The sequence below is a fragment of the Colobus angolensis genome, unplaced genomic scaffold (assembly GCF_000951035.1).
Source record: "Colobus angolensis palliatus isolate OR3802 unplaced genomic scaffold, Cang.pa_1.0 Scaffold4, whole genome shotgun sequence".
NCBI lineage: Eukaryota > Metazoa > Chordata > Mammalia > Primates > Cercopithecidae > Colobus > Colobus angolensis.
Genome location: NW_012117376.1, coordinates 5,281,138 through 5,291,305, shown reverse-complemented (window position 1 = coordinate 5,291,305; position 10,168 = coordinate 5,281,138).

Below are 10,168 nucleotides of genomic sequence, written 5' to 3'. Positions count from 1 at the left end.
TGGAGGCCGCCGCGGCCGCCGCCTCCTCCGCGCCTGTGGAAGCCGCCACCGCCACCGCCACGACTCCGGAACCGATCCCGAGACATGTCTGTGGTCAAGGGGCGGTCGAGGCAGAAGCGAAGAAGACGCTCAGGAAACGTGGAGGCCACCTTGCTTCTCACAAAATGGCGGATGACACAGGCGGCGCGCCGCCTTTGTCCTCTTCTTATATAGGCCAGCGGGCACGGTCCCGCCTACTCCTCGACCGACAGCTCCAATAGCCAATTGCAATTACTATGCTTGATGACGCTAAGTTGCGAAACTCTGATCTTTCCTATTGGTCCCTGAGTGGGAGGCGGGAGGCATGGAGGGACTGAAGTTTCCAGTTGGCCAATGAGCGAAGAAGGCCTTGACTGTAGACCACTATGATTTGTTAGGAGAAATTTGAATGGGTATGCCAGGGCAATTTTCACTTGCAAGCAAATAACCAGGTCCCTATCCGCTCCTGGGGAGAAGCGTTGGAGGTCTCTTTTCTTTCTTGATTTCCCCTAGGAGCCATCTGCTATCCTTGCCCAGAAAAACAGATGTTTTCCGATTCAAAGTCAGAAATTTAGTGCCTGCTATCTACCCTACCTAGTGCCAAGTCAATGAAAGTAGAGAAGTAAAATCTTACCTATTTCAAAAACACGCAGTCTTAGCTGATTTCATTATGGAACCTCATAGGAATACAGATTTGTTGTAGCAGTATAAACTTTTCAGTAGGCTTTTTGTGGGTGCGCACATTGTTCAAAAAGAGGCCTTGTACGCACACGTTTACAAACACCAATCACCGGAGGAATGTAAATATTCCACTCAACACTTTACGAACAGACTAAGGTATTTAAATTACAATGTTAGGCCGGGTGCTGTGGCTCACGCCTGTAATCCCAGCACTTTGGGACGCTGAGGCGGGCAGATCACCTGAGGTCGGGAGTTCGAGACCAGCCTGGCCAACATGGCAAAACCCCGTCTTTACTAAAAAATACAAAAATTTGACTGGGTGCGGTGGCTCACGCCTGTAATCCCAGCACTTTGGGAGGCCGAGGCGAATGGATCACGAGGTCAGGAATTTGAGACTAGCCTGTCCAGTATGGTGAAACCCCATCTCTAGTAAAAATACAAAAATTAGCTGGGCGTGGTAGCACGTGCCTGTAGTCCCAGCTACTCGGGAGGCTGAGGCAGGAGAATGGCATGAACCCAGGAGCAGAGGTTGCAGTGAGCCGAGATTGTGCCACAGCACTCCAACTGATCTCGAACTCCTGACCTCAAGTGATCCACCCACCTAGGCCTCCCAAAGTGCTAGGATTACAGGGGTGAGCCACCACACCCAGCCTGTATTTCACAATCTCTAGTTTCTTTGAGGTCCACAGACCTTCTGGGGAATCATTCCTCCCTCAACATTAGCTCCTAGCTTATTACCTCCTTTTCTGCCTCTAACTCTCTTCATTCAATATCCAGGGAGGACTGGGCGTGGTGGCTCATGGTTGTAATCCCAACACTTTGAGGGACTGAGGCGGGAGGGTCACTTGAGGTCAGGAGTTCGAGACCAGCCTGGCCAACGTGGCAAAACCCCCTCTCTAGTAAAGATACAAAAATTAGCGGGGCGTGGTGGCATGGGCCTGTAATCCCAGCTACTCGGGAGGCTGAGGCAGGAGAATCGCTTGAACCCAGGAGGCAGAGGTTGCAGTGAGCCAAGATCGCACCATTGCACTCCAGCCTGGGTACAGAGTGAGACTCCGTCTCAAAAAAAACAAAAAAAAGATCCAGGACCCACCCAACACCCTAATGCTCAGTTCCTTACCTCCTTCAATAGTATTTCCTTCTAAGCTGTATCAACCATCCAGTCTCCCACCCTCCCCTCATCACATTTACCCCTGTTTACTATTACCAGTAACTGCATTATCTCTGAAATCTTTAGTTCAAGCATTTCTCTTACTGATCATCACTTTTCCTTCTGGCTCACACAGTATAGTAACCTCATGATTCCTTTTATTATTATTATTTTTTGGGGGGGGGGACAGAGTCTCACTCTGTCACCCAGGCTGCAGTGCAGTGGCACGATCTCAGTTCACTTCAACCTCTGCCTCCCGGGTTCAAGCTATTCTGCTGCCTCAGCCTCCCAAGTAGCTGGGACAACAGGCACATGCCACTACGCCCAGCTAATTTTTTAACTTTGAGTGGAGGCGGAATTTCACCATGTTGGCCAGGATGGTCTTGAACTCCTGACTTCAGATGATCCACCCGCCTTAGCCTCCCAAAGTGCTGGGATTATGGATGTAAGCCACCATGCCCTGCTCAGGTCTGAGATATCCAGCTATTTATTAGACATTGCCAACTGGAGACGACTTAGTTGATATATTAGATTTTTTTTTTTTTTTTGAGACAGGGTCTCGCCCTGTTGCCCAGGCTGGAATGCAGTGGCATGATCTCGGCTCACTGAAACCTCCATCTCATGGGTTCAAGCGATTCTCCTGCCTCAGCCTCCCGAGTAGCTGGGACTACAGGCACGTGCCACCACGCCTGGCTAATTTTTGTTTTTTTTAAAAAGACACGGGTTTTTGCCATGTTGGCTTGGCTGGTCTCAAACTCCTGACTTCGAACAGCCTCCCAAAGTGCTGGAATTACAGGCGTGAGCCACAGCACACAGCCTATTTCTTTACTTGTCTATAGTCTGTCTCCTCTGTTGGACTGAAACTCTGAGTTCTTTAAGGCTGTATCACTGGCACCTAAGACAGACACTAGCACAGAGATAATAAACATTTGTTGAGTGAATGCATAAATAAAAGCATAATGGTAAAGAACAGGCTGTTTCCATCTGAGCAGTGTATTGTCCCAAGATTCTTCACTTTTCTGACACACTTGCTTTTGGGGGACATTATAAGGATGGTGTGAAGTGTTTAGTACTTTCTAAGTGCTCAGTAAAGCCAGGTGAACTGGTTTGAGCCTGTAATTGAGCTCCTGGTCTCGAACTCCTGACCTCAAGTGATCCTCCCACCTCGCCCTCCCAAAGTACTGGGATTACAGGCATGAGCCACTGCATCTGGCCAATATATCAGATTTAATATGTCCAACTTGGAGGTGTTGATTTTAATCAACTGAATCTATTCCTTCCCCCAAACTCTCCCAGCATAGTAAATAGTAACACCTGGTTGTTCAAAACAAACACCTAGAATTGGTCTTTATAGAAATCCAAAGATCGGTTCTACCTCCAAAGTATGTCTTGAATCCTCCCCCTCTACCACTACATCGTAATCTTCTCCATCTCTATGTCTCACATAAAGTCCTGCAACCACTAATATTTCAGTCTTCTGATCCATTCTTCATATGGCAGCTAGAGTGTTATTTATTTATTTATTCTTTTTGAGACAGAGTCTCACTCTGTCACCTAGACTGGAGTGCAATGGAGCGATCTCAGCTCACTGCAACCTCCACCTTCCAGGATCAAGCGATTCTCCTACCTCAGCCTCCCAAGTAGCTGGGATTACAGGTGCCCACCACCACACCCAGCTAGTTTTTGTATTTTTAGTAGAGAAGGGTTTTTGCCATGTTGGCCAGGCTGGTCTCGAACTCCTGACCTCAGGTGATCCACCCTCCTTGGCCTCCCAAAGTGCTGGGATTACAGGTGTGAGCCACCATGCCCAGCCTATTTATTTTAGAGACAGGGTCTCAATGTCACCTAGGCTGGAGTGCAGTGGCACAGTCATAGCTCACTGCAGCCTCAAACTCCTGGGCTCAAGCAGTCATCCTGCCCCAGGGTTCCAAATAGCTGGGACTATAGGTGGGCGCCACGATGCCCAGCAGATTTTTTCTTTTTGAATCTTTTTTTTTTTTGGGTGGAATTTTTCTCCTGCTGCTCAGGCTGGAGTGCAATGGTGTGATCTCAGCTCACCGCAGCCTCTGCCTCCCAGGTTCAAGTGATTCTCCTGCCTTAGCCTCTGGAGTATCTGGGATTACAGGCATGCCGCCGCCACACCTGGCTAATTTTGTATTTTTAGTAGAGATGGAGTTTCTCCACGTTGGTCAGGCTTGCCTCAAGCTCCCGACCTCAGGTGATCCACCTGACTCGACCTCCCAAAGTGCTGAGATTGCAGGCATGAGCCACCGCGCCTGGCCCACATGCATCTTTTTAAGTGTTTGTAGAGATGGGGTCTTGCTGGGTTGCCCAAGCTGGTCTCAAAGTCTTGGCCTCAAGTGATCCTCCTGCCTTAGCCTCCCAGAGTGCTGGGATTATAGGTGTCAGCAAGCACACCTGATCTGCAGTGATTTAAAATAAATAAATAAATAAATAAATAAATTCAGGCCGGACGCGGTGGCTCATGCAGGTAATCCCAGCACTTTGGGAGGCCGAGGCGGGTAGATCATGAGTTCAGGAGATGGAGACTATCCTGGCTAACGCAGTGAAACCCTGTCTCTGCTAAAAATACAAAAAATTAGCCGGGCGTGGTGGCGGGCGTCTGTAGTCCCAGCTACTAGGGGGACTGATGCAGGAGAATGGCGTGAACCTGAGAGGCGGAGCTTGCAGTGAGCCGAGAGTGCGCCACTGCACTCCAGCCTGGGCGACAGAGCGAGACTCCATCTCAAAAAAAAAAAAAAGAAAGAAAAAGAAATTCAAATAATGTCATTTGTTTACCCTATTTAAAGGCCGTCAATGGCTTCCCATTGTTAGAATAAAATCCAAATACTTTAGCAAGGTCTACAAGTCCTGACTTGGTCTGACCCCTGCCCGCCTTCCCAGTCTTATCTCCCTAGTTCCCTACTCCATTTGCACTAAGCCCTAGCTATTCTTAAGATTTATCAAGTTACTTTACCTGCATGTTTTGCCTCAGAGCATTTGCACTTGCTCTTTATTTAGCCTGTAGTGTTCTCTCCCCTTCGCCATGCCCCGGCTCTTTGCACAGGTATCTCCTCTTCTTTGTTTTTTTTTCTCTTTTTCCTTCCCTGCTTTATGGAGTGATCTCTTCATCCTTCTATCTCAGTTGAAAATCACCCCAAAGAAGTCTTCTGTGCTCATCATCACATCTAAAGCAGGCTCCTCCTCTCTGTTACAACATCCTGTATGTAATGTACATGATAGCTCTCTTTACAACTTGTGTATTCTTGTTTGTTTCTTCTTTTTTCTTTCTTTTTTGTTTTGTTTTGTTTTGTTTTGTTTTGAGACAGATTCTCGCTCTGTCACCCAGGCTGGAGTGCAATGGCACGATCTTGGCTCACACACCTGGTTAATTTTTGTTTTTGTTTTTTTTTGAGACGGAGTCTCGTTCTGTCGCACAGGCTGGAGTGCGGTGGCCGGATCTCGGCTCACTGCAAGCTCCGCCTCCCGGGTTTACGCCATTCTCCTGCCTCAGCCTCCGGAGTAGCTGGGACTACAGGCGCCCGCCACCACGCCCGGCTAGCTTTTTGTATTTTTTAGTAGAGACGGGGTTTCACCATGTTAGCCAGGATAGTCTCAATCTCCTGATCTCGTGATCCACCCTTCTCAGCGTCTCAAAGTGCCGGGATTACAGGCTTGAGCCACCGCGCCCAGCCAATTTTTGTATTTTTAGTGGAAATGGGATTTCACCATGTTAGCTAGGCTGATCTCAAGCTCCTGACCTTAAGTGACCTACCAGCCTCAGCCTCCCAAAGTGTTGGAATTACAGGCATAAGCCACCGCATGCAACCTATTTCTTCATTTGTCTATTGTCTGTCTTCTCTGTTGGACTGAAACTGAGTTCTTTAAGGCTGTATCACTGGCACCTAAAACAGACACTAGCACAGAGATAAACATTTGTTGAGTGAACGAATAAATAAAAGCATAATGGTAAAGAACAGGCTGTTTCCATCTGAGCAGGGTATTGTCCCAAGATCTTTCACTTTTCTGACACCCTTGCTTTTTGGGGACATTGTGAGGATTGTGTGAAGTGTTTAGTACTTTCTAAGTGCTCAGTAAAGCCAGGTGCACTGGTTTGAGCCTGTAATCCCAGCTATTCAAAAGGCTGGGACAGGAGGACCACTTCAGGCCAGGAGTTTGAGACTAACCTGGGCAACATAGCAAGACCCCATATCTAAAAAAAATAATAATAATAAGAAAAATTATCTGGGTGTGGTGGCAGGTACCTGTAGTCCTAGCTACTTGGGAGACTGAAGTGGAAGGATCTCTTGAAGCCAGGACCCAGGAGATAGAGGTTGCAGTGAGTTGTGATGGTGCCACTAAACTCTAGCCTGGGTGACAGAGCAAGATCCTGTCTCTAAATAAGAGTTAAAAGTTTGGTATGTGTACCAAAAGAGTAATTATTTACTATTATAAGTAATATCTACTTCAAAGAATAGCCACTGTCAAAATAGCCAAAATCAACTAATCATTTAGTTTATGTCATACAATGTAGTAAGTACTTAATATTGAATTGTTTTTCCGTTTTTGGTTTTGTTTTGTTTTTTTGAGATGGAGTCTTGCTCTGCTGCCCAGGCCGGAGTGCAGTGGTACGATCTTGGCTCACTGCAACCTCCACCTCCCGGGTTCAAGCAATTCTCCTGCCTCAGCCTCCCAAGTACTTGGGACTATAGGCACCCACCACCAGGCCCAGCTAATTTTTGTATTTTTAGTAGAGACAGGATTTCATTATGTTGGCCAGGCTGGTCTCGAACTCCTGACGTTAGGTGATCCACCCGCCTTGACCTCCCAAAGTACTGGCATTATAGCCATGAGCTCCTGTACTCGGCCTTAATATTTAATTCTTATTACAACTCTGAGATTTATAGTATTATTTTTCTCATCTTTCAGATTAAAAACCACCATTGCTGTAATCCAAGCTAACATTATTCTTTGTCTCTCTTTTCTATTTCTTGAGAGGTGGAGTCTCATTATGTTGCTCAGGCTGGTCTCGAACTTCTGTGCTCAAGTGATCCTCCCACCTCGGCCTCCTGAGTCTACAGGCACAGGTCACTATGCCCAGCCAAGCTAACATTGTTTTGTTACATCCAGGATACACACTGAAAACTAACAATGGAACATGATTGCTCACCTAGAACTTCTGCAAAAGCTTTCTAACTGGTCATCCCAATTGCCTTCCTCCTTCCTATTTTCCAGGCAGCTAGCAAATTATCATTTTTAAAGGCAAATCTGATGCTTCAGTTCCCCTCTTTTAAACTCTTTATTGTCTTCCTATTGCCCTTAGAAGAAAAAAACAACCTCGTTAACTCCTATGATGTCCCTCCATTCCCTGGCCATCTCATTCCTCCCCAGCCTCATCCCCGACTCCTGAATTCTTTGCTGTAGTCACACTGACTGCCTTTAGTTCTTTTAAGTTTTCATGTTCTCATCTGAAATAATATCTTTCTGGTCATCGTCTCCCTCCTTTATGGTTAACTCTTATCCATCTTTCAGGACTTGACTTACACTTGCCCTTCTCTGGAGGCCTTCTGTGACCCCAAGGACCAAGCTGCCCCATTTGATTAGCATCCTGTACTTTCACTCTTAGAGTATTTATCCCACTTTATTATAAAGACTTGCAAAATTGTACACTTTAGGCTGTAAGATCATGAGGACAATGACTGAGATTCTCTTTTCAGCACCAAATCCTCAGGGCCTAGTGCTGTGATACTCTATATTTGAACAAATGAATAAGTGAATGAATCCATTAATCTTTCCTTTTTTGAACCATTGAAGAATGTCCTCAACATAAATGACTAATTTCAGATATTAAACACAACTCTGTAGCTCACATCTGTGGTAAATTATCATGCCTGAATAGTATGTAGAACAATCTTTACCTTGTAATACTCTGAATGTGGGTGAACTTACAGTTCAAACACTATAATTACAATAAAATGAAAATTATAATTATCCTCTTGTTTGAGTTTTTATAAGGCCTAGAAGGGTAGGGGATGGAAAAATATGCTTGATGAAACACACTGCTGCTCTCTAATGAATATTAATTCAATTGACTAAATTTACATCTTCAGCTGTCCCCCAGGGCTTGAGAAACCATGTTGGTCAGCATGTATTAATTTAGCTTCGTAGTTCTGTCTTCCAACTTTGCAGAGGCTATTCAGTTTTCATATCTATCAGCACTTGTCTCTGAGGCTTCATGCACACAACAGAGAGCTCAAATTATTTTGCTGGGGGCAGGAAAGGAGAGCTAAAAGAAGGGCATCTAAGCTCCTCAAATGCACACCACCTCCCCCAAGGAAGTGGCTCTTAGATGAGCCCAACTGGCAAACTCTAACCGTGCAGTAAAACCCTCACCACTAGGTGTCTCAGTGGCCGTGCCACTTCCTCCATCTCCTTGGAAAGCAGCTAGCTGCATACACTCCATTACTCTATTGTTATTGAGCCTCCAAGCTAAGAACCTTTTGGAAAGGTTGATTTCAATACCTGGATAAATTTTCCAGTAGATCTAATCAGTATCTAGATTGCCTCTCTTAATAAGAGAAACATTGGATTAACTGCAGTGTCTTCCTCTGTTACTGCCTTCCTTTATTTAGGGAAAACGTGCTCTGCTTCTAGTACCTTTATTTACTTATTTATTTCTCCATCTAATTTATTTCTTTATTGTGTTGGGGGATGGGGAGAGGTCTTCCTTAGTCATGATGAGCGACCCCAGTTTCATCACCTCTCACTCCCACACTGAACTAAAACTAAATTAAATGTTTTTCCAGGTTTTTTCCACAGTTACTTTAGACTTGAAGGCATTTATTTTCAACTGCCCCTATGTTTACCACTTGAACTGATTTTAAAGGTTAAAAAAAAAAATGGAGTTTAAAGAATCATCAAATGGAGAAAGATAGCTCAGAGGTAGGTATAAATTTTTACCATAAGTGTACTTCAGAAATTAATGAGAAAGGAAAGAAATATTCAACAAATGGCACTAAAATATTTAATTTGCTATATATGTATGTGTGTATATATATATAAAATCAAACTGATTCCAGATGGATAAAAGAAATATACATATTTTTTAAACAAACCCAGAAAGAATGAGAAGAAAATAAAAGTGAATATCAGATCTTTGTCAGGAAGAGCATTTTTTAAGATTTACTCTGATAGAATAAATCGCAAAACAAAATATCAGTAAATTTCCCTGCATGAAGATTAGAAACCACCAGGTTAAAAACCAAGACAATAATAAAAATTAAAAATTAAATTAAAAAAATAATTGCAAGAAAAAATTATAAGTGGTTAATATCTTTCCTATGCAAATAACATGTACAATTTTATAAGAAAAATAAGATCCCAATTAATAGCCAAAATAAATGAACTAACACATGGAAAATATTCATCCTCTGATGATAATTACAGAACTGGAAATAAAAATGAGAGAATATTTTTCATCTAAGTTAACACAAATTTAAACAGCCACTACTGATATAATTCTTTTGGAAAATAATTTGGCAAATTCGTTTTCTCCCTCTCTCTCTCCTTTTCTCTCCCCCTCTCCCTCCCTCTCTACATCCTCCCCGCTTTCATTCATTCATTTATTTAACAAATACCCTCTGTGTGCCTGCCAGGTGCTGGAATCTAGCCTAAATTCTAACTACGGAAAAAAGGTTATGTATAAATGTGTTCATCTCCACACGATCAGTAATAGCATTAAATCAAAAACATCCTACATTGTCATCCATAGGCAAGGTCTTGTTTTGCTTAAGACAATCTTAGTTTATGTTTGATATCCCAGCGTAATTAATAAATAGTGCCCCCCTATTAAGACAGCTTTCTGGCTGATAGCAGTCAAGTATCTTGAGGAAGTACCAGCTTTTCTAATTTGTACAAAAGCATCATTGGGATTAGCCACTGTCCCTTAAATTACTAAGGTTGGATGATTTCTGGTTTCCTATTTTTCTGCAATTTCTAGATTTAAAATGGATTTTACATCTGTGTGGGCTTTACATCCATTAACTCATTTAATTTTCACAACCCCATAATTATTTATTTTTCTTAGAACCCTTTTATTAAGATAAGGGATTAAGTCACCGAGAGTCACACAGTTATGAAGTGGTAGAACCAAGATTTACACCTGCATAGTCTATATCCAGACCTTGAAATAGCAAGTTATCCTACCCATAGGGACAACTATATCCAGTTGGACTTCTTATTCATTTATGGGGGGATAAAGATTACCTATGTTCACAAATGTTATTTGGAAAGTGCATACAAATACTAGCCCCAAAATGT